Genomic DNA, 26876 nt, shown 5'->3' with positions numbered 1-26876 from the left:
TTGCTGTTAGAAATTGCTTGCCTTTCCTTTACCGTAGAATATCTTTACTGTTAGAAATTGTTTGCCTTTCTTTTACCGTAGAATATCTTTACTGTTAGAAATTGTTTGCCTTTCTTTTACCGTAGAATATCTTTACTCTTAGAAATTGCTTGCCTTTCTTTTACCGTAGAATATCTTTGCTGTTAGAAATTGCTTGCCTTTCTTTTACCGTAGAATATCTTTACTGTTAGAAATTGCGAAATTGCTTGCATTTGTTTTACACTAAAATGACTTCGCTGTTAGAAATTGCTTGCCTCTGTTTTACAGTAGAATTACTTTACAGTTAGAAATTGCTTGACTCTGTTTTACAGTAAAATGTTTTTTTGTTAGAAATTTACCTCTGTTTTACAGTAGAATTATTTGCCTTTATTTTATCATAAAATAACTTTGCTGTTAGAAATCGTTTGACTTTTTCTCGTCGTAAAATGGCTTTACCGTTAGAAATTGATTTCCTTTAATTACCGTAAAATGACTTTACTGTAAGGAATTGCTTGCCTCTGTTTTACTGCTGTTAGAAATTCCGGTACCCTTTCTGCAAATCTACGGTAATGTTGTGTAGTGCATTGTTTTGGCACGGTGGAAACCAAGCAATGGTGGCTGTGAGGGGGCGTGGGGGGCAAGCAGTCGAAGAAATGGCAGAGAACGGGGGATTTTTAAAGAAAAGTTACTGACAGCCTAGGAAGGAAAATAGTAACTCTCCGGGACATTGACAAAGAGAGGAAATTTATATGTGTTCCGAAAAACGAATGACTTTCCCATGGTATGTTAAATGAGGCAGCCGGGAGGAACGGGGACCCCGACATTCGCTTCTCCTACTTCATCACCGAAAACAAATGCGATTTTTCTAAGGTTGCCTCCTCCGGCACCAGTCGGCCACCTTTCTCCACCACACCCTATCTCTCTCTGCCCTCCTCCCCCTCTTCTTTTTTACCCCGGATTTCTCCCCCCCCCCTCACCCTGGCTCGAGGACGTAAATCATCATGGGAGCTCTATCTTTCTGTGACATCACACGCTCCCATGATTCACTTCGATTCTTCAAAGCCAGAAGCTACTGGTGATTCCGAAAAGGGACGTTCGTTCTGTGCGAAGAAATTATTTAATTTGAAATACAGGGTCTCCCAAAATGATTGCACTAATTTGAGCTTCTCACACCAGTGCAGGCAGAAACGTTCGTTTTAGTTGGGTTAATCGGGACAGTTGAGAGTATAATGTGGCCTCCACCGAATAACTAACCAGGGATCTCTTGATTATAAGGCGGGGAGGGTACCACAAAGAAAGTAAAATGCTCCAGAGTTAATTTATGTACCTCAAATCCATAAATTCATACATCCTTTCCGAAGACACCCAAAATGTCAACCTCCCTGGACTGCATTTTGCACCGAGGCTCTGGCGTCTGGTTTCATAGCAACCTCTGGGGGCTCGTGTTGTGTGGTCTCTATGTCCTTTAGTTACGAGTTAAGGGTTCTGTCCCAGGGGTGGTCCCTGGAGACACAATTGGGGGAGTTAAACCTTAGTCGTACCGGATTTCACCCTCTGTATTAGAGGGTAGGACCCGTTGACCAATGGGCGACGAGTCAGAGGTAGAGCAGGTAATTAATGCAACATAAATTGAATATTTAAGTGACTGAGTTTATTTAGCAAGCACTCCAATAGATTATCAAAAGGGAGAAGCTAGGGGCGGAAGGATTAGCAGCATAAAGGGGCAGATACTTATCTCCGGGTCGCCTGGGCGCTGGTACGCTGGTTGGCCTCTGGACGGGCCCCGGCTTCTGGGCGACTGTAAACGATTCCCCCGTCCGGCACTGTCGCGCTCGTCGCGACCCGATCTTGATCCTTGACGTCCTCGTTGGCTCCTCCTGAGGCAGGTTATTAACCCCATTTATAGTGCTCTCGGAAGTTGGGAAATGCTTAGGATAGAGTTTCCGGGTATCCACCCCTCCGGAAAAAAAATTCGAAGAAAAATTTTCTAGAAGTTCGGCAGTAGTCATGGTTGACAGTCCGAAGGTCCATAGGGATATGTCGTCTTCCTGCAATCATAGAATGAGAAATTGAGAGATTCGATTAGTGGACGCCCTGTATGATGTTTTGTATCTGCCTGTCTTAAGGTGCTGTTTATGATTTACGATTAGGAAGAGTGCAGTGTTTTTGTATATAAAAAATAATTGACGTGCAGCATTGGTAATATTAATATATTATTATTTGTTGTCGCAATTAATTTCATGAATGCGCCTCCGAACATGTCTTCCACTGAAGAATAACAAGGCGTCTGTTTTTTAGAGAGTATCTGTCGAACTTCCAGCCCCCTCAGCTGGCCGGAGGATTGCTTTGTGTTCCCAATGGAGGCATGTTCGGTTGGGCGTTTTTTGTTGATACTTACAAGGGAGGTTATCTAAGTGTCCCCCTCCGATTTCCATGAAACTTGGCAGGTGTATAGAGGGGCCCAAAGGAAGAAATACGTGTTTTTTTTTGTTTCGGCTAAAAAAATGTTTTAGGGGGCAACGCCCCCCTCAAATGTCAAGATGAGGACAAATTGAAGTGGGGATCTGACCCCGAAACTACGTAAATATGGCATAGGAAGAACACGCACATACAATTGGAACACACACAGCACAGAGTTGTGTTTTCCAGTGATATGCACTTCATATCTCAAGTGTCCCACTTGTGTATCTGCCAGTACTATTAGCACAGAACGTCAACCGCCATCGTCCTTCACGAAAGCACTTGCGTTTGGTACCAACAATCCTACAGTTCTGTGCTGTGTGTGTTCCAATTATATGTGCGTGTTCTTCCTATGCCATATTTATACGTGGTTTCGTGGTCAGATCCCCACTTCAATTCCTCCTCATCTTGACATCTTGACGGGGGTTTGCCCCCTAAAACATTTTTTTAGCCGAAACAAAAAAACACACATTTCTTCCTTTGGGCCCCTCTATACACCTGCCACGTTTCATGGAAATCGGAGGGGGACACAGGGGTCAGATCCCCTCTTCAATTTCTCCTCATCTTGACAACTTGAGAGGGTTTTGGCCCCCTAAAACTGCTTTTTGAACCGAAACAAAAAACACATATTTCTTCCTTTGGGCCCCTCTATACACGTGCCACGTTTCATGGAAATCGGAGGGGGACACAGGGGTCAGATCCCCTCTTCAATTTCTCCTCATCTTGACAACTTGAGAGGGTTTTGGCCCCCTAAAACTGCTTTTTGAACCGAAACAAAAAACACATATTTCTTCCTTTGTGCCCCTCTATACACCTGCCAAGTTTCATGGAAATCGGAGGGGGCCACTTAGATAATCTCCCTTATTAGACAAACCTTGACTTACTGATAGCGGCTGAGCGAGCGGTGAATGATGCTGTGTCAAGTGATTTTTATTTTCCCCTGACAGTGCCTTTCTGTAATATGACATGAATGGTGACGTAATATTAGAGTGAACAGGTTGTTTTTTTCTCTGAAAATTCGCGGCTACTCTGGCGAAGTGACTTTTGTGTTTGTTTTGAGTGGGTGAAGATAATTTGAAATGTGGGATTGCGTTTAATTTAATTTTCAGTTTTTTTTTTCCAAATATTTCAAAGGAGAATTTACTCAAATAAAATGTTTCTTTTCTTTCCTATTTTGGCTAAACTGTTCTGGAAAATAGGCTGTTAGAAGGTAATTATAAAGTTCAGTATCATTTTTATTGTTGATAACAAAATGGATTGTCATGTCGGGGTTAAGATTTTGTTGTAGATATTTTCTTTGCAGTGTAGTCGCTCGCATAGTGAAATACTTGTGTGTCTAATGCTGGTAGCGCTATAGAATTTACTGTTGAGTTCTGAGGCCAATTGTAATGCATTGTTATATCCTTCCTGTAGTTTGTCTAGATCTTGTTCTTCTGGTATGGATAGATGTATGATGCCATTGAATGGTAGATTGGATGAAGAGAGATGAAAGGCTTCTCCATGCGGCAATGGCGCTACCATTTGGCACATTTGGCTGTAACCAAGGCTGTTTCTGCAATTTTGCGAGGGTGCCTTGATTGGACAGAAGTTCATCTTTTGGGATTATGATCGCATCGACGGTCATGTTTTGTACATCACAAGTATCTTGATGTATTCTTTGCCTTGTTTTGGGATTGAATTCTTCCGAAACAAATATTCCTCCCTTCTGTGTGATGCATTTCCGAATGTGATCAAGCCTCACGAAGAACTTCCTATTTGCGCGCCTTCCATGCAAACCTGTAAAAGACCGCCTTCTCTCCGCTTCATGTCCTGCACTGGAAATTCTCCACCCAATTCATCCAGCTCATCTTAATCACCTTTCATCCTCATCGTCGCGATTAGCCAAAAGTTGCAGAAAATCATGGTAAAATGAACTACATCAAACAATTTATCAACAAAAAGTGTCACAGAAGAGAAGTAAAGTAAGGATTAAAACACTCTTGCTTGTATAATGATCTTAATGCATCCAGAGGAAATAAAGTAACTCCATTAAGCCTTGTTTCCATGATTATGAAAAACTAAATATGCTGACCAAGGCAGTAATTTATTTTATTAAAAAACATAAACTAACGTAACGTTTCAACCTTCTAGCAAGGTCTTCTTCAGACTCTGTATCAAGTATCTGTATTCAGTATCTGTATCAAGTATTATCTGTATTTTGTACTTGATACAGAGTCTGAAGAAGACCTTGCTAGAAGGTTGAAACGTTACGTTAGTTTATGTTTTTTAATAAAATAAATTACTGCCTTGGTCAGCATATTTAGGAAATAAAGTGTTCGGTTCAATCAAGAGATACACTTAAATGCTTTTTTGCACTTCAATCAATGCATTCTCTATCATTTATGCATTTCATTGCATCATACGCTCATACGACTTTTAATATCTATGCATTTTGTGTTATTCTTATTAATGTCATTGTTAATTTGTTGCTAGTGGTGTAGACTAAGGGTGTGCTATTCTGAGGACACCCAGATGGCAGTCTCTTACATGCAACCTAGGCTGCACTTTGCAAACTAATGAAGCTATGGCGCTTGGACCTGCAGCCAGGATAAATCCCCAGTAGAAATTGTGTTGTGTTGTCCATGTGTAATTGTGAATGACCCTAGGCGCAGCTCATACTATCAGCACTCATCCACACCGTCGCGATTAGCAAAAGTGTCGGAAAAGCGACGTAAATACCCCACCATTGTCTGAAAAAATAATCTGAAACAGCAGCTTCAAAATTGCAAATATTCATGCGTTATGTAGTATGCAGTATGCAGTATTATCTGAATTGTATGATATACACTAGCAACTTGATATAAAATATGTTTTAAGAAAACCAGATGCGTCTTAGTTTATATCCAATGTATCTAATGCGTTCATTTGTTTTGAGGATAAATTAGTTATGCACTTTTTGCTGTAATTAATGTGTTTTCTTTTCAATATTTAGCGACAACAGAAAAAATCCTAAGTTAGCACAGAGAGAGGCAGAATAGTATATATATAAATGGTAGAGACATCTACTGGTTCTCATAGTAGTTATTGATTTATCTTTACCATCTCTTCGGTTTGCGTTATTTTTTATATATAAAGTGGAAATTTTGAACAATTGGGTAGTTGTACCTCGATAACTTTTCTGGCCCGATGCTCGAATTGAGGGTGGTGATGCGGGTGATGGAATCTCCCAACTTTTCGCAAAGCACCACCCCAGTTGCCTCATTGCCATCATAAGAGCACCCCCCAGCTAATATCCAAGCCTCGACCAAACATATCACCCAGCTAACATTTTCCACTACATGCGCTGTTCTGGGCATAACATTCATGGTGTTTTATACTGCAATACACCCTGCCAAAACATCGTATGTGGTTTCGGGATATGGGTAATGGTGGTCGAGACACACCAGATGCATCATGGCGGCCATCTTGAAAGCCGCCATTTTGGAATTACCTCCATATTTTCAAATGGGAAGATGTGCGATGCATTTATTTTCCCCTTAACTTTATTTGGTGCGTTGGTATTTTTTTCTTGCGTTTTTCGTCATCTTTTAGGAATAGGTAATATTTTGTGGCAAGTTTGAAGTCATTTGGAGCATTTTTAAGTTTTCTGGAAGCCAATGGCAATTTTTTTTTTAACCTGAGAATTTATTTATTAAATATTTCTGCTTATCAGTGCTGGTCCTCGCATAATCATTGCCAGGAAACAAAGTAGACTTATAGAAATAGCTCCTACCCTATTTTCCAAGCTTTGTCAGGTGAAACATTTTCTCCTGGTGACTCCGAATTCAATCCATGGATCTCCTGCAAGAGATTGTTTGCTTTCATTCAGCTCCAGTTGTTTCAGTGGAAGCAGTGAGGAGCTTCTCCACGTACAAGCCTTTACTATAGCAGACAATAGACAATCAATTTTATTTGAGAAGTGTTTACTATTCATTAATTCAGATTTACCGTGACTGCGATTTTTGTTTTCAGTAACAAAGAAAAATGTGCAAATTGGTTTTAAATTGCATATATTTGCCAGTTCTGCAATGATCAGTGTGTGTCTTATAGGGCGAGGGGGGGAGGGTAACCGGTAAAGGCCGTAGGACGTGGTGCTGATCCAGGGTGGCTACTCACCGGTAATTCAAAGAATTCCGGGAATTATGCTTGAATTCTGCGTGAATTTTTCTCCATAGATGTGAAAAATTGCAGATTTTATTAATGCAAATCTCATTGAAGCTATACATATTTATAAATTCCTGAGGCAATTTTCACAGTTCAGCGTTTTATTTTTATCGAGGAAGGAAAAGAAATAAAACAGAATCTCTCAATCCGTTTACTTTGTTAGTGTCCATTGTAGAACAATCTGACAGACAGAAGATTATTGCAAGATATCATGAAGTTCATTAGGTAAATTTGAGTTTGAGATTCTCATACAATTAGCAATTTTTCGTAGATTAATGTATCCAGCAACATTTGTGACTCGTTTTTGTAGTCGCATTTTGAGTCGACTATGTGAAATGGCAAATGTGAACTCCGCACCTTAAATTAAATATTATATACGTATATATACTATTTAATTGAAATAAATTGGAATTTTTGTATACATTGGAATCTCAGACCCTTTTTGTTGTTAATATACCTGTGTGTGTATGCAGGGGCGCCGACTTGTCAAAATTATTGGGGGGGCTCTGATTACTGAAATAAATTAATGAATGACTCACTCCCTCCCTTTTTTAAGGTTTGGCCTCGGTGTTCTGAATCCAATGAATTCCTCAAAAATATCAAAATTTTCATTCACAGTTCGAATGCAGAATGTCAATTGTTCACGGATGGATATGTCACAAGTTTCGTCAACCATAATAGCAAAATATTCCCGACTTTTAATATCTGCTACCACGGAGCGCAAAACAGATCTCCCTAATATATCAATGATCTCGTTCTGAATGTCATGTGAGAGCCATTTGTAGCCCGAACTACCCTAGTTCATGCATATCGTCTTTTAAAACTCTTTTCAGTAAAAATATTAACAGTACTCACAATTATATACTTAGTATATAGTAATAAGTCATGTTTTGCTGTCTCTTGTCATAGCCCCCCAAAGTTGATGGTTTTGCGGTCTCAGCCCCCAAAGTTTATGGTCTAGAACATTTCAAATGTGTATTTAAAGTTAAGTTCATGTTTCACAGTTCAGAGTAAACTTTAGAAGAGAAGCAAAATAATACACTAGATCTTCTTAAGCAAAATTATTTGGGGCTCTGGCCACCCCATTGTTAACATTGGGAAGCTCAAGGCCCCCCAAGCCCCATGGAGTCGGCGCCTATGTGTGTATGGTTTTTGAGAGGCTCTAATGCGTAAGGCTGAAATAGAGCAAACAATTGCATGTACCCTTGAATTTTTGGAAAGTTCGCCTTGAAAACCAGGAATTATACTTGAATTTTATCATGGTCCTAGAGTGGCCACCCTGTGATCACATCACCTCCAAAATGGCCGAGATCGATAGAATGTGTGGGGCTCTACCCCACCCCCACCCCCTATACATGACTCATGGCATGGTTCAAAGTGTCTTCTCGATCTAGTCTAACCTTCCGCGGTCGGACAGTTTGTAGGGCCTATTAAGAGGAAGAAGAACAATTTCCTCAAGGTCCTTCTCTCTCAAGCAGCTGGGGAGCACTGTTGCAAACTTAGCTCTTTTGGAACCAGATCTGGCTCTTTCGTACACTCGTTTGGCTATGAACTGTGGCATCCGTTCCATGCCCCACAATGATGACATCCCTGGCTCCGGCCCACATAGATCAACTTTTGCCATGAGTATACATTTTGCAAGTGGCGTGATATTGTTATATTGGCTGCGTCGCCCCACACCTTCTTACTTCTTACTTTCCCAGTCCCCAGCTAGTTTTATATAGCGCCATGGCTATACTTTAAAGTAAAGTGTCATCACTTTAAAGTTAACGGTAATAGCAGCGCTCACCGCCCCCTTGACAACTAAAATTAACTTTGGAGGCACGTTATCCAGCCTTCCTGAATCCAGCTCCTTGAAAGTCAATTTTAGTTCCATTTAAGGTGAAATTTAGCTCTTTTATGCGCGTCAGGTTTGGCAACACTGCCAGTATGGCCGTAGGAGGCTAGGAGAAATGCATTACGCTTATGGGAGCATTATTTTATTCGTTCTCTCGGGTGTATCAAACATCCAATGACGTAGAAAAGTACATAGACGGAAAAAGGACACGTTGAACTATGTCTTAGTGGTAGGAAAAGTCGAAACTCCCATTTGATTAGCCGTAACTTGAAGTTGAAGTTAATTTCCCATAAGAAATAGGTAGGATTCGGTAAATACTTATTGATCATATTTTTCAAACATCGTGTCTAGCTTAATAATGAACTTAAAATAGCGCTTCCACTTGCAACATGGAGAGAAATTCATAGCCTACTATCTTGTATTGTCAAGGTTTTTTGTAGTAGCGGTGCCCATTCCGACGATGTTGAAATGAATGCACAACGGTGCGAGATTGTCACTCTTTCCCTTAAGTTTAGAAAAACATTAAGACCATCAAGAATGAAGCAGACAGCCATTTTGTGCACCAAAGCACAGAGTCTCGAGCACACACACGTTGCTCTCCACCGATGGACATTTCGTCCATTAGCCCTTTGTTTCATCGCCACCTTATCTGCCATCTCTGGGGCAATTTGACTACTTAGGCCACAACCAAGGTGGGCCCAGCCCCCCTTACCCCACTCCTCTCTGCAAACTCGTCAAGAATCATTTTCCGTGCTTATTTGGGTCTCGGCAAACACGCACTCTTTCTCCCTCTCCACACGCATGCGTCATTATCCAAATCGCCACCCGAAGTCCAATGGCCGCCAGGGGTGTGTGCATTACAAAGCGCCGGTGTTGGGTGGCAAGAGCCACTTCAGAAATTATTGGTTACGGCGAAAAATTTTTACTCCAGGTGAACCGTGGAAACTTTTGAACGTTGTCCAACCAGACTTCATTTGAAAATAATAGCTCTGCGATTAAAACCTCATCATACTTTTCTGGCGTCATGATTCGAGGCAGACAGGTTCAGACTTGCTTTTTTCCCCTTTTTGCTTTGGAAGAAGATGCATTTTTGTCCCGGCGGAGGGCTCTGTCGTCGTTTTAACCTACACACTCGCACACACACCACGTATGTAATCAGTTACATGTGTTCTTTAAGTTTTTGGTGTAGAGGTCACCTCACGTGATTATTAAAAGCCAACAACGTTGATTGTGACTCTTGAACCTGGTGCACTTTCTGTCGGCATCACCGCCATCTTGCTTCGGAATATAAGGATGGAAATGTTCACGTAGATATGAACCTTAGTTTGTAATATCTTGCTTTCAAAAAGTAACCCACTTTTCTTTGAGGTTTCGAAGTTTTTAGTTTTGGTTTTGCACAGGAAGGCTAATCAGGTGTGGACCTACAGGCAGAAAACTAAATGCATCGTATCGATTGATGCACCACAATGCATCAATTGATGCACAAAAGTGAATTTTATGGCTTCTTCAAAGAATCAGATTCACGTTTGATGCATTTGGGTGCATTTTTGTATGTCGTGAAAGAAACACCAAAGTGCATCATTTGATTCAAGTGAGGATTCCTTTCAGTTGAGATGTACTTCATTGCATCAGTTGATGTTCCTTGATGCACCTTCCTGCATCTTTTTGGATGATGCACTTAAATGTTTGGTCTGAGCTATGGAGTTTATGTTTACAGTTTATGTACAGTTTAAAGTGGGATTCGAACCCGTAACCCCTTGCTTACAAGGCGACGACGTTACCACTACGCCATCCGAGAGGCACTTGAATTTTTCCTGATATGGATATAATGGCGATAAAATAAATGTTGTGCTTGTTGCAATGAGCATTTCATATCAGACTATTATGTTTTTCAAATTATTTGACGGGCACACACTTTGGATCGAACTTTGGGAAGTACAAAATACCCCTTTAACCCCCCCCCCCCCTTTGTGACTGCCACGGCTGGAGATGATTGTTCATTATAAAGAATAGCTGAGATACCATCATTATTATCAATTTCTTAAATGTAGTGAAATGGGATTGCATTGACACATGATTTTAACGTTCACATCTCTACATAGAGATGTCACTACTTGACGTCCAATATTAAACATGTAAGTAATTTATTGCTCATAGAATGGAACGATAATTACGGCAGCATATTGCAATATAAAAGTTCAAGTAACAAATAAGAACCATTTGAAATTGTTTTACGCAAATAATCAAGATAGAATTGTCAGTTAGGAAAATAATGCCGATAGAAAGAGAAGAGAGTTTGTTAAACTAAGATGTTCCATTCTGCATATTAAATCACTTCGTGTAGCATCAATATGCTATTGAACTAGAAACGATTCATTCTTGTTTTCGAAGACTGGTTGTTATTCGAGTCCTATTTGTGATTTTGGAATAAAATAGATTGGCAAATATTGGTCTGAGAATAACTCAGTGAAGATTTAAAGAACGGGGTTTCGGGGGGAGGGGGGTAATGTTACAGTTGAGGAGTTATGCATTAGTTGATATTTTGAAGAAGTAGAGATATTGGTAACATTGGATGACCAGAGGTATGCAAACAGAATAAGGGGGCGCAGTCATGTTTATCATGCCCCTACGAAAATGCACACATAGGATAAACATTTATTTATTTTCAAGTTTTCTGTTTGCACAAAGTTTGTTTGCCTCCTGCACACACCTTGTCTATCATTACCACTGCACAGAAGAAAGCAAACATTATTTATACCAAAAAGGTTCATAAAATCTGTAAACCAAACCTACCTAAACAGCATATCTGAATATGAGTTAACCCCCCAGAAAAGATACATTTTCATATCACAGCTGCAGTTCGAAAAACGACGGGGGACAAGGATCGTAAAGAATGGACTGTCCCGATTGAGTCAGGATAGGACGGACATCTGGTAGATTGTTATGAAACTAAAATTAACGATATATTGCAGTCTGCAGATTTCTGGAGCCTGCCTCTCTCCACAAAAAAAAAAAAAAAAAAAAACATTCGTTTATACAAGGACAAAAAATCGAACTTCTTGCAAAACCGACCTGAAAAATCGTCAATGTTATTTTCGTAGGTTATTTTAGGTTAACATGAAACATTTCATAGTTCGAGGGACCCTTGTCCCCCTCCTTGTAGTGATGGACAATATCGGAAAGTTGATATCGCGATATATCGTCAAGAAAATATTGTCACAGACGATACGATACAAGATTTTTTCCGTTTTGTGATGTCAGCGATATATCGTCTCCATGATAAATATCGCCAAATATCGTGACGATATATCGCTGTCACGATATTCTTGCTAAAAGATCGTGACGATATATCGCCAACACGATATATATCGCCAAATATCGTGACGATATATCGCTGTCACGATATTCTTGCTAAAAGATCGTGACGATATATCGCCAACACGATATATATCGCCAAATATCGTGACGATATATCGCTGTCACGATATTCTTGCTAAAAGATCGTGACGATATATCGCCAACACGATATATATCGCCAAATAACGTGACGATACGTCACCAAAGCGATATATATCTCCAAATATCGTGACGATATGTCGCCTACGTGATATATATCGCCAAAATATCGTGACGATATACCGCCAACACGATATATATCGCCAAATATCGTGACGATATGTCGGCTATGCGATATATATAGCTAAATATCGTGACGATATGTCGCCAACACGATATAAATCGCTAAATATCGTGACGATATGTCGGCTATGCGATATATATCGCTAAATATCGTGACAATATGTCGCCACCACGATATATATCGCTAAATATCGTGACGATATATCGCTGTCACGATATTCTTGCTAAAAGATCGTGACGATATATCGCTAAATATCGTGACGATATAACGCCAACGCGATATATATCGCCAAAATATCGTGATGATATATCGTGTAATTGATATTGCCTGGATGATATTTTTCAATTTCATCGATGGCCCAACGCTACTTCTTAGGTACAAGCCTAACACGCACCGTTGTATCAGTTGATATACTTGAGTGCATGAATTAAATATCATGCATTTTCTTCCCTGAGTGTGGATTGTAAAGGATACAAATGATTTGTTTTAGCAAGAGGAAGGGTTTCACGTTTATGCAAAATTATGCCAGTGGAGCGAAAACTGTGAAGAAAATGTGCCAAGATACATGTGCAGCAAGTGTCATATGTGTAGCGTTGTTGATGGCAGGATGTTGCCAAGTGCGTGTATGCTTGGATATGATCTTGCCATCACTTGAAAATTCCCACCCCGAGTCTTTTTCTTTTAAACATAAAAAATGTTGCTTTGTCACGAGCATAAAGACTATGCCTGCCTTCTCCGTTAATAACATTTTGATGAGATGTAGACGGGTCTTGATGTGTTTTTGTTTTTTTCGCGGGCGCGAGGGAGGAAAGGGACGAAGCTAAGCCAGCATGATGTATAGCAAAGCGAGGCATTAGCGGAAGCAGTTGATTGTGGTTCTGCATGAAACGCCATGAGCGTACATGAACGAGCATGCGAGCACGTTTGTACATGATTTGTGTATTGACACGCGTAATAATTGTTTGTATTAGTTACACTGACAACCGGTAGTATGTCAAGCGGTTTCTTCTTGGGGGTTCCCCATATGTTAGGGTGCCCTGTCTTTCGTCGAATAGACATTCGAAGCTTCGGTGGATTAAGGGGGGCCGAGTCCACACCTCCTTCCATAGGTTTAAAACTAATACTTATAAAAGACAGTCGTCTTCGCTTGACGTCTAAAATTAAGCGATCGGCCTCCTTCAGGTCCAAAAATTAAGCAATCACCCCATTCACACAGAAAACTAAATGCATCATATCCATTGATGCACCAGAATGCATCGATTGATGCACTAAAGTGTGTTTTATGGCTTCTTCACAGAATCAGATTCACATTTGATGCATTTGGGTGCATTTTTGTATGTCGTGAAGCGTCAATAGATTCAAGTGAGGATTTATTATAGTCGAGATGCACTTCAATGCATCAGTTGCTGTTCCTTGATGCACCTTCCTGCATCATTTTTGATCATGCACTTAAACGTTTGGTTTGAGCTACAGAGTTTATGTAGCTCAGACGAAACGTTTAGGTGCATCATCGAAAAAATGCATTCTGGTGCATCAAAATGCATCAAGGTGCATCATCTGATACATGAAAGTGAATCTCGACTATATTAAATCCTCACTTGAATCAAATGATGCACTTTGGTGTTTCATTCACGACAAACAAAAATTCATCAAATGTGAATCTGATTCTTTCAAGAAGCCATAAAACACACTTTAGTGCATCAATCGATGCATTCTGGTGTATCAATCGATATGATGCATTTAGTTCTCTGAGTGTAGGGATCGGCCCCTTTAGGTTCACAAGTTAAGCGATCACCCCTGTAGGTTCACAAATTAAGCGTTCACACCTTTAGGTTCACAAATTAAGCGATCACCCCTTTAGGTTCACAAATTAAGCGATCACCCCTTTAGGTTCACAAATTAAGCGATCACCCCTTTAGGTTCACAAATTAAGCGATCACCCCTTTAGGTTCACAACTTAAGCGATCAACCCTTTAGGTTCACAAATTAAGCGATCACCCCTTTAGGCCCACAAATTAAGCGATCACCCCTTTAGGTTCACAAATTAAGCGATCACCCCTTTAGGTTCACAAGTTAAGCGATCACCCCTTTAGGTTCACAAATTAAGCGATCACCCCTGTAGGTTCACAAATTAAGCGATCACCCCTTTAGGTTCACAAATTAAGCGATCACCCCTGTAGGTTCACAAATTAAGCGATCACCTCTTTAGTTTCACAAATTAAGCGATCACCCCTTTAGGTTCACAAGTTAAGCGATCACCTCTTTAGGTTCACAAATTAAGCGATCACCCCTGTAGGTTCACAAATTAAGCGATCACCTCTTTAGGTTCACAAATTAAGCGATCACCCCTTTAGGTTCACAAATTAAGCGATCACCCCTTTAGGTTCACAACTTAAGCGATCACCCCTTTAGGTTCACAAATTAAGCGATCACCCCTTTAGGCCCACAAATTAAGCGATCACCCCTTTAGGTTCACAAATTAAGCGATCACCCCTTTAGGTTCACAAGTTAAGCGATCACCCCTTTAGGTTCACAAATTAAGCGATCACCCCTGTAGGTTCACAAGTTAAGCGATCACCTCTTTAGGTTCACAAATTAAGCGATCACCCCTTTAGGTTCACAAATTAAGCGATCACCCCTTTAGGTTCACAAATTAAGCGTTCACACCTTTAGGCCCACAAATTAAGCGATCACCCCTTTAGGTTCACAAATTAAGCGATCACCCCTTTAGGTTCACAACTTAAGCGATCACCCCTTTAGGTTCACAAATTAAGCGATCACCCCTTTAGGCCCACAAATTAAGCGATCACCCCTTTAGGTTCACAAATTAAGCGATCACCCCTTTAGGTTCACAAGTTAAGCGATCACCCCTTTAGGTTCACAAATTAAACGATCACCCCTGTAGGTTCACAAATTAAGCGATCACCCCTTTAGGTTCACAAATTAAGCGATCACCCCTGTAGGTTCACAAATTAAGCGATCACCTCTTTAGGTTCACAAATTAAGCGATCACCCCTTTAGGTTCACAAGTTAAGCGATCACCTCTTTAGGTTCACAAATTAAGCGATCACCCCTTTAGGTTCACAAATTAAGCGTTCACACCTTTAGGCCCACAAATTAAGCGATCACCCCTTTAGGTTCACAAGTTAAGCGATCACCCCTTTAGGTTCACAAATTAAGCGATAACCCCTTTAGGTTCACAAATTAAGCGTTCACACCTTTAGGCCCACAAATTAAGCGATCACCCCTTTAGGTTCACAAGTTAAGCGATCACCTCTTTAGGTTCACAAATTAAGCGATCACCCCTTTAGGTTCACAAATTAAGCGTTCACACCTTTAGGCCCACAAATTAAGCGATCACCCCTTTAGGTTCACAATTTAAGCAATCAAATAGTTAGGTCTAAAAATTAAGCAATTGGTCTCCATCCGGTTTACGGAGTGATTAGCACAGCGCGCTGCGACGCCAAGTGTCCCGGGTTCGAATCCCGGCCTGGGCATGAGTGTTCTTTGCGAGTGTCCCTTCATCAATTTCATCGTATCATCAATCATCTTCATCGTCGCAATTAGCCATGCAGAAAAGCAACGCTAAGTGACAAAAATGAAATCAAATCAAGATCCCTCCTTCTGCTAAAATACCAAAGATTCTTCGTTCATCTGGATTCTGTTCGTTTTGTGTTCTCTGCTTATTATAAACCTTGACAATAGACAATGCATTTGTTATTATTAGGACTAGGATTTTAACGACTTAAAAATCACCAAAATATGCCAAATAAAATATGCTCTTATGACCTAAAATTGGACAAAATATGCTGTATGATTTGAAAAATATGCCCTTATAACTGGACTGTTTCAAACATCAATATCTAAGTGCTGAGATATTTTCACATACGTACTATTTTTTAGTTCACTTTATGGGTCCTGAGTTGCAATCAGTGATGTGCGTCTACGCGTAAACAACGATAGTCTACATTCTACACGTAGACTATTTTATACACGTAGATTACGTAATCTATGTAAACAACATGGCGAAAGGTGATAACTTAGCAAACGGTGCCGTGGAATTAAAAGAAAATTATACTGCGTAACAGTTGGTGATGTGCGAGGAGAACTTTTCATACTATTTCTTCCAAATTCGAACAATTTCTCACCTTGGAAGAAACCTAATGTAGGAAATATTCTAGTGTTTTATGGGAAAAAGACCACTCTTGCCTCACGACTGCCATCTGTTGTTGTTTTTTGCATACTATTTATCTTCTTCCATAGTTGATAATAGAAGAGAAGAGAAATTTTGTTGTAAATAGGATTCTTTTCATTTCGTCAATAACCAATACAGTTGAAAATGTCACTTTCCTTTCATGAAAGCATTTGAAATTAATTTTAATGCATTTTAGATTGTCTGCGTAGTCTATGTAAACTTGTAAACTACAGCCAATGTAATCTACGCGTAGATTACGTGTAGACAACGCATGTAGACGTAAACTTATAATCTACGGCACATCACTGGTTGCAATGCACAATGAATACTTTCTGTAAATTTTTAAATAAAAATGAAAAAGATTTTGCTGCAGGTCCAACCTTGAGTCAATATGGGAGTAAGAACGAATCCACTTCGAAAACGACTGTATATTTCTTGGTTGAAAAAACGAAAATATGCTGAATATGACCGAAAATCCATCAAAATATGCTCTATCACGTAGAAATAGCCAAATATGCCAAAATATGCCCTTGAAAAGCACCTTAATTTAATTAGTTTCTTCATAATATGAATTTCTATATGTTCAGGGAACACATCACCCTTACGAAAAAAATATGCTAAGTCATGAAAATACTATCCCTATTTGTTATAACATTGTCAACAATAGGTAGTTTAGTGCTTTGGTAACGGAAACTATTTGAATTTTGCATCACAATTCATGTCAGGTAAGCCTAATCCATTTTATTTAGCTAGGTAAGCTGCTTGCTTGATGAAAACTGTCATTTTTCACAAATTGTAAATCCATATTTAATTCCAAATTTTGATCAAAATAACTCGATATATACAGGCTATTATATGCACATATCTAACACTTGTTAGTGCATATAATATCCGTTCTCCGACTATAAAAGTTCCTGACTGAGATTCTATCTGGGATCGAGCAGGAGATTACAAGGCGACGGCGTTATCACTATGCCATCATGGAGACCCAAATTCAATATTGAGGCCAATATTTATTTATTTATTTACTCAGAGTTTCAGATACAGTCTTATTTGGCCATTTTACACTGAAACAACATAAAGTAGAAATAAAAAATAACAAAAGATAAAAACAATAACAAGATGGGATAGATTTACATGTTCTTGGTCAGTAATACATAAAAATTACGTTCTGGAAGGAAAATATCTACATTCAGGGGAAGTTTGTTGTAGATTTCTGGAAGCCTGTAAAACAAGGAGCGTTGTAGAAGGGATAGCCTAGTGGTTGGGTTGTGGAAGAATTGCAGGTTGCGCGTTTGCTTTTGGGGTACCCTAAGCGTGAATTTGCTGATTAGGAGATCTGTTCTGATTTTGCCATTTATTATCTTGTATAAAATTTTCATGTCAGCTAGATCACGACGAAAGGATGGAGTGTGAATATTCAGAGCAGCCATGGTGTCTGATTTGTAAACATGTCGAAGGGAAGGTATTCTATGGCGAACAATTGCAAGAAAGAAACCGAGAACAGAATCTATTCTGGTGAGATTGGTTTTTGAGGCCATTGCCCAAATTGGGGAACAGTATTCAAGGATGGGCGAGATGAAAGATTTAAAGAATAAAGCAAGAGATGATGGGTTTTGAATTTCGCTAAGTCTGTATAGAAGACCGAGAAGGCGCATGGCTTTTTTAGTGGTAGCTATAATATGATAATTAAAAGTGAGTTTTTCATCCATGATAATACCTAGGTCCTTTTGGGTGGAAACGTTTTGGATTGGATTGTTTTCAATAGAATAAGTAGACACCACTTTGTGTTTTTTTAGGGAATAAGTAAGGAAAGAGCATTTATTCCACTTTTGTAGTATTCAGGAAGTAAATCTTATGATGTATTTGAAAAACTATTTCTGTTGGTCACTGTTGCCAACTTCGCTCTTTTGGAGCCAGATCTGGCTCTTTCGTGCACTCGTTACTGTGAACTGTGGCACCCGTCCTCTGCCCCACCATGATGCCACCACTGGCTCCGGCCCATAAATACCAACTTTTGCCATGAGTGCACATTTTGCACGTGACGTGATATTCATATATAGGCTGCGACACCCCCCCTCTTTCCTCCCCAGGTATTTTTATATATAGAGCTGTGGCTTAAGGTGAAGATGTCAATATTATTATCCGGGAATCCTTCATTTTCGATTTCATATGAACATCATAAAATTATTGAGATGGGTAATGCAGCCAAATCTAGGCGGTGAAAACTAAGAATACATTTGCATCACTTTAAAGATAACGGTAATAGCAGCGCCCCCTCCCCACCCTCTTGACAACTAAAATTACCATGTGAGGCACTTTATCCAGCCTTCGTTAATCTAGATCCTTGAAAGTCATCTTTAGCTCTTGGTGAAGTGTAGCTCTTTTATGCACATCAGGTTTGGCAACACTGCCAGGATGGCTGTAGGAGGCAAGGAGAAATACATTACGCTTATAGGAGAATTATTTTACTCGTTTTCTTGGAGATATCAAACTTCCGATGGCGGAAAAAATATATGATCGGTTAAAGGATCCTAGAAATAGTCGAAACTCCCATTTGTTTAGCCGTAACTTCAATTTGAAGTTGTCTCTCCATAAGGAATACATGGGATTCTGTAAGTACGTATTCATCACATTTTTCAAACATGGTATCTAGCTTAATAATCAACTTTAAAAACCGCTTCCACCTGCAACATGGGGAGAAATTCATACTCTCAAATTATGTGTGGATCCTCTTTAGTAGCAGTGCCCATTCCGACGATATTTAAATAAATGCATGCATGGTGCGAAATTGTCCCTCCAAACCTTAAAAATATTGTATTGGGGACGAAATGAGTTGGAAGCCTAAGATGTAGCATTAATCCCTGTTTTTCTCTCTATGTTCCTCCACGTGCGCAGTGTTACCAGGTATGAGAGCTGCAAGTAAGAAAAAAACACCAACGCAGGAGAAGAAAAAAACAAGAGTTGAAGGAAAAGAGGAGAGGGAGGGTGGGGTCTAGATTCTGTTTGCGTGCATTTCATTGGGCGTTGTTCTGTTGGGTGGAAGTGACGTAGATGGATTTCTGGCGCCTACAGCGAAAGGGGACTAGTCAGAAACTGTCGGGGCTTTGCGCGAAAATCGTGATTAATTGCTTTAGATTGTGCTACCCCCCCTGCCCCCGAACCCCTCCTTTCCACTCGCCTTCTCTCCCTCTCTGACAACTATCATGATTGTTGTCTGTAAATGACACTGGTTGAACGTAATTTTTTTTTCTCCCTTGCCTTTTATATTATTATTATTATTTCCGTCTCTCTCTCTCTCTCTCTCTCTCTCTCTCTCTCTCTCTCTCTTTACACTCCGCTTGCATTTGTTGTCCTTTGTCGTTGATGGGACGAAAGGAGTTCGCGTGTTTACTAGGAGTGTCGTTGAAATGTTTTGAATGTTCTGTATCTAGCCGTATTGTATCCCAGTCCCTGCTGATTTTATAGGCAACGATATGAAGACATCTGCGATTGCTTTATGAGAATAAGAAGCCTGCCTCATCCAGAGCTAACTAATATACAAGTGTTGCTTTCTTCGAGAATTGATGACTTGCTACTATGTTCCTTCTCTTCATATTTCGGCGATTGGTAGCATTGTTACATTTTTTTTTTCAAAACCGAAAATTGGTAACATTACTTTTCAAAAATCGAAAACTGGTAACATTGCGGTTTTTTTTTCGAAATCGAAGACTGGTAACAATGGTTGTCTTTTCAAAAGTCGAAGACTAGTAACAATATTTACGACTCGTAGTATTATTGATTGATTTTCTTTTCAAATAGGAAGATTGGTGACAATTGTTGATTTCAAAAACCGCACATCGGTAATTGTAGCTCTTGTTTTCAAAAATCGATTACTGAATATTGTTACTGGTAACGTTGTTGCTTTCTTAAAAACCGAAGACTGGCAACAATGTTGCTTTTTCCTCCAAAAACCGAAGAAACATTGATGACTTTTCAAAAACAGAAGAAGGTAACATTATTTTCTTTTCCAAAAACCGAAGCCTAGTAATGTTGTTCCTTTATCCTTTATTTTGAAGACTGGCAAGTTGCTATTTTTTTAAAAACCGAAGACTGGTGACATTGTTGCTTCTTTTTCCTAAAAGCAAAGAGTGCTAACATTGTTGCCTTTTTTTTTCGAAAATAGTAACATTGTTGTCTTTTACAAGAACCGAAGACTGGTAACGGAGTTGCTTTCTTTCAATACCGAAGACTGAAACATCGCTGATTTTTCAAAAACGGAAGATTGTAACATTGTTGAAAAAAATAAGACTCTTAACGTGTTACCTTTTTAAAAATCGAAAAGTTGTCAACAGGTTTTTTTTCAAAAATCGATAAACGATTTATGCATTTTTAAAATAGTATTTGTTTTCAAGATGGGTAAATCGTTAACAAATTGATTTTTCTCAAAATAGACGACACTGGCAGAATATGTGCCTTTTCGAAGCCTGTAACTTGTAATTGAGTTGGTTTGATAAGAAAAATCATCTTAGCAAAGATTATATTGCAACAAACACTTGTTCACCAGCGAACAAAGTAGCGGCGTAACACTGTAACCATGGAAACACGGTTGAATTTTGCCGTGATTCAATCTTTGACTCCGTTAACTAAAGCTAGAAATCTATCGTGCAAAGAGTTTGCGAATTTTTTACTTTACAACACACACAGAACAGATAAAGAATTCTTGGGAACTTATCAATACGCTGCAATTAACCCCATCCCTGTTGCGGGTTCTTTCCGCCCCTCTTCATCATTCTCCTACTCTGCATCTTCATCTCCGCTTATTCTTGGCACCCAACTTCTTGGAAGAGGAGAAAACTAAGGTTATTAATCCTGAACAGGATATGATCCTGTTATTTTCAGGATATTGTGTTCCCGGTGCCTCGAAGATGGATGGTCCTTGCCTCCTCCCTGCTCCATCCCTCGCTGATAGTCGCTGTGCTAATGCTCTCTCGCAGTCGCTTAGATTTAAGGTATGTTTTGGGTGATGGTGGAGCAGGAGGTGTGTGAGTGTGGGTAGGGAGGGTGGTACGTAGTCATTGCTCTTTAAAATTCTCTGTCGGTGTCAAGATTAATAATAATAATAATAATAACAATAAGATTCATCCAAGGGTTGCTCTGCCACCTAACCCTTGTCAATGTGATGATACATCTTCTATATATATAAAAATAGATGTATGTGTGTGTCTGGGTGTGATTATTTGTTTGTTCCGGCATAACTCTCGAACGCCTGGAGCAATTTCAGCCAAACTTGGTACACGTATCACTTGCAATCTGGAAAGAAATACTGTGGGGGTAAGAAACCCCTGGCACCCCTTGGGGTGGGGTGGGAAGAGGTGACATGTAATAATAATCTGGAACCACCGATATTAAATTCCGCACAAACAGACATCCGTGACTCTATGCAATCCGCACAACGATAGTGTTTCTCGGGTTGTCTAACATTCAGGCTGTGTTGCGAATGGAATCCATAGTTTTCGTTCAACTCCAAGTTCATCACCTATCGGCATGGGGGGTGGGGGGTGAGAGGGGGTGAAAAATAGAAAAGTCCACAAATGACCTAGATTGGTGTCGAATCTATAGTTTTCGGAGTCGCTAAGGTAATTGGTGACATTCACAATCACATTTAAAATTAGTTACATTTTAAACTATAGTTAGAATTCATTATTTTCCTGTCTAATACAACATTGGGATAAATAAATAAATACCCGGGCAACGCCGGGTGATCCGCTAGTATAAGATAAGATAAAGTGCATATGGAGCAGTAAGCTAAATGTAAAATAATACACATACAGATACAAAAAATACACAAAAATTAGATGCATACCAATTGATTGATTGATTGATTTTACGTCGCTTCTTGTGCCACTTTTGGCTAATTTGCGAAGATGGGGATGAGTTATGACATGATGAAATTGATGAATCGACACTCAGAAACATCCATGCCCAGACCGAGATTCGAACCCGGGACCCCTGGCGTCGAAGCCTGATGTGCTAACCACGGCGACCGGCTAAATGCATACAAAGAAAAAAAAAGTGTAACTAAAAATGCAAAAGACAATAGTAATATTAATAATAATACAATAATACAATTCCATATAGTGAGTGACTTGTGCCCCGACTCTGCCATTGTTCCATTAACAGCAGATCTTTTACTTTACCTTTTTACTTGTAATGTTTGCAGGCTATGCTTTGGGAGCTGAAAAGGAGAAACATGGTTTGTAGGCCGTGTTTGAATGATGGGGTAAATCGAAAATGTTCCGCTTACGGGTAACATATTGATGGACATATTCAGGATTGAAATCCTTTCAACAATCCTTGTATGCATAGGCGGAGTTCTGGAGGGGCCGGGGGGGGGGCCTGGCCCCCCAACTTAAAAGAATACTAAAAGAATAACACATGATTAAGTTCAGTTACTACATTTTTTGTTATGAAGCCATACCGCAAATCTTGACCTTTGGCATGATGGCATATGCGGTAATTGCGCCGCAATAGAGGGTAGTTCTTACAAGTGGGAACTTGTGAGAGGATATTTTGTACTATGAGGCGAATCCACATCTGGTTGCGTTGCACAATGGGTCAAGGAAATTGAACAATTTAATGATCTTATACTCTGAATCAGATGTTGTTAAAACAATTAAAATGACTTTGAGTTGAGTCAACAGTTACTGTTGAGGCATCAAAAGAACGTTTAATTTAATTTTTCTAAAATTTCTGAAGCTTACTATTGTACCGTAACTTTTTTAAATTAATACGAGTATTGTATTAATAAAAAAACAATGGAATGCAAAATGCAATAATCGTACTGTTTTGCTTCTTTTAAAACTTACAACCAATATACTAATTAATACTTGTTTACTTAAGCGAGGAAATTTAACATTTTCAAATCTAAAAGGCCTAGAACTCAGTGTTTTTAAGTTGTTTTTTTTTAATTTCCGGGGGAAGGCCTCCGGACCACTTATAAACTAGGGGATATTCAATAACCCTTAGGTACATCATATGCTTCTCCCAGAGTCTGGCCCCTCCAAAGCAAAACATCAAACTCCGCCAATGCTTGTATGTTAGGTTATATTAAGTTAACACTTAGGTTGGATGTTGGAGGTGGTTTCGAGACTTTGGTAGATTCAGTGCCAGATCTACAAATTTTGGGCCCTCCGGCCAAGTATTACTAAAGGCCCCTTCTATAATGTTGCCCAACCCGGATTCGACCCAGGTACCCCCGTCGTAGCACGCTGTGCTAACCACTCCGCCACTGGAGAGCTAGGCAGAATTGTATTGTACTTTTCATTCAGATGTTTTGTAAAACCGTGTGCAGATGAAACTTTCTCACAAATCACTTTTGACAGATGTTTAAAGAGACTACAATTCATATGGTAATGATGGACCAATACCTGTTTCATAACATTTCTGTTTTTGCATTAAACAGAAGAACCGAAAACTTCTGCATCTTAGCCAACTGAAAATGAACAACAAATTATTTCACCTTACAATATTTCGGCGTCTTTTCTTCTTTGCTCTGTGGGGCTGCACAAATTACTACGTTTATTATTTTGCATACACGTATTTGAGTATGCAAAGGGCTTGCTCATCCCCGCGCCCCCGCACTTCGGGTTTCCCGATTTAAAGATCCGGCACTGGGTAGAGTCTCGTTTCCTGTGAGGAATTTCTCGGAATCGTTCTCGTCCCGAGTCTCGAAATATCGGGTGAGGCAGTCAAAGGGAAGTTTTAAAAAATCACAAAAAATAGAGAAAGCAAATATTAGTTAATTTTTGAACATGAATATACTGTACATGAGTTGAAATTGCTAGCATACCTGAAAAATGTGTCAGAAAGATGGCGTCCTTGGTTTTGCATACCTTGTCGGAGTCCCAGAGTAAATCCGTCCATGACGTTATGCTGACATATTGGAAACCTTTTTCCTGCCTGTCCTCGATGACTATGACCCACATGAAAAAACACTCTTCCAGCAAGATGGTGCAACTAGTCATACTGCCAGAGTGTCTATGGATGTGCTTAGACTCGCATTTCATGGTCGTCTCATCAGCACATTCGGCGATATTCCGTGGCCTGCCCGTTCACCCGATTTGACCTCTCCTGACTTTTTCCTTTGGGGTTACCTCAAATCCAAAGTATTCAAGGTCAACCCACCCAAGAACCAGGGATAATTTGAAGGAGCGAATTTGGCAAGAGATCCACAATATTCCGTTGGAGATGCTACGAAGAGTCGTGGGCGGATTTACTCTGAGACTCCGACAATGTGTGCAACACCTATCCTTTGCCTTTAAGGTTCTTCAAAGACAAAAAATGTAAGGGGGGGTCATTTTAAGGCGGGTTTTTAATCACTTTGCGTTTTCTCCAGTTCGTAACTGCTTTTATTTGAAAATTTTTGATTTTCTCAAAATTTCCTGAGGGGCTGTAGCCCCATCAGCTCCCCACTCTGCGTACGTGTAAGTAACATATTTGCTGGAGCCGCTGGGGTCTAGTCGGTAGGTGTCTTAACTGCCGCGCGGGAAACCCAAGGTTCGATTCCAGAGGTTGTTGATCTAAGGTTGGAATGTTTCCGACCTTAACCCTGCATAAGGCGGCTCTGGGGTTAACCCAACCTCAAATAAATGTGTTCCTGGGGGAGGGGGTAAAGACGGTCGGAGCGCGGTGCTGATTATCACACTACTTCCAAAACGGTAGAAATCGAAAATGTTACCCCGATGCAACATCCCCTAAATGCAGTGTTGTTAAAGATCTACGAATATTAAATAAATTAAATGTCTGTCTAGGAGAGAAAATCAGCAAGCCTAAATGGGATGTGAACCGTTAAGAAGCATTTTATCTGTAAAATAATTTCAATTGTCGGTCCGTGAACCTTTTTTTTCCGGATCAATATAATTCCGGTCCAGAACCTTTTCTCCGGAAGAATTTTAATATGGTCGATCCAGCAATCATTTTTCCGGATCAATTTAAATCCGGTACAAGTTCGGTATTGAAGTGAAAGAATACGCAACTTTGAAATTAAATTGTGCGAGAAGAAAGGTTTCGGTCCTGCAACGGAACCCAATAGAACCCATTAGAATTTTTAGGTTCTTGGACCTCTAACAACAGTGCCTAAATGTGCCTTCATGGCACGGAGAATTTTACTTTAAAAAATCATGTACAGGGTGGGAAATAACCTTTTGCTAGGGGTCTGCAGGAAAAAGTAACAACAATTAAGAAATTATGGTAATACCAAATGTTTACTACGACAATTGTGGTTAGAAAAACAAAATTAAAAGTTAGTTCACGACAAAGCACCTTGTTTCAAGGCAAATGTTAAAACCAAGACCTTCTTCGGCGAAGTGGCATTGACTTCTTCAGCAGTTCTGAATGGCCGGGTGCATCACCGGACCTGAATGCAGCGGAGCACTTTGGGGCTATTCAGCAGGACGCAGTTGAGTCCTTGATGATAGTGAAACGCGGACCGGACCGCTATTCCCGGCCAACACTCCTTGCACATCTGGAACAAGTCCTCCGTGACATGGAATGGAATTCGGACTGTTTACGAATCTTCTGAGCTCCTACCCTGATCGTCTTCGAGAGAGAAGCAAACTGCGGACATACTAACTTTTAATTTTGTTTTTGTAACCACAATTGTCGTAGTAAACATTTGGTATTACCATAATTTCTTAATTGTTGTTACTTTTTACTGTGGACCCCTAGCAAAAGGATATTTCCCACCCTTTAGAGTACAGCGTGTCACAGCACAGCATTTCACAGCGTATAGAGGTCATTAACGCAAATACGCGTAAATAATATTTCTCTCTGTGATGTCTCGTTTCGACTAGGGGATAGTTGAGACGAGACGAGTCTTTGCAGTGTCTCGGTCTGGTCTCGAGTTTAATACCTGTCTCGTTCTGTCTCGTCTAGATTTAGAGAAAGATAACATAAGAAATTTCAAAAAAAATTAATCTCAAATTGACACGTTGGATCAATCATTGTTAGTATAGTCCTACCATACCACGTTTCTCTCAGTTTATTTTAAGCTTAGAACAGATTTTTTTTAAATGTTTTGAAAAACCAATAAAACTGTATAAATATATGTTAGTGTTAATCTAAAAATCATGCAATATTGTGTTCATATTATGAAATTACCTTCGTCAGCCTTAGAGAAATATTACATGTTAGATGAGACTACCATTTCCTTTATTCACAAAATACTCACCATTATGTATGTGCCTTTTCTTATTTTTAATGATTGTTATCGTGCATTCTTTCCAAATCTTTAGAACCCCTTTTGTCATCTCAGGAGCCATTGCTTAAATTCAGGTATCGAAATGGTAGATTACTATTTACTCCTATGTAAATTGAGGATTTTTACTTAGCTTTAGTCATCTCGGAGGGTGATCACTTAATTTTAGGAACTAGAGGGTGGCAACAGTTTTGGGTACGTTACTAAAAAAGAGTAACCCGTTGCAGTTCCCTTTTCTTTGCTTCCAAAAGTAACGCGTTCCCCTTACTTTGCTTCCAAAAGTAACGCGTTCTCCTTACTTTGCTTC

Source organism: Lepisma saccharinum, chromosome 24 (assembly GCF_977018435.1).
Source record: "Lepisma saccharinum chromosome 24, izLepSacc3.1, whole genome shotgun sequence".
In the NCBI taxonomy this organism is placed as follows: domain Eukaryota; kingdom Metazoa; phylum Arthropoda; class Insecta; order Zygentoma; family Lepismatidae; genus Lepisma; species Lepisma saccharinum.
This window is presented reverse-complemented; position numbering follows the sequence as displayed.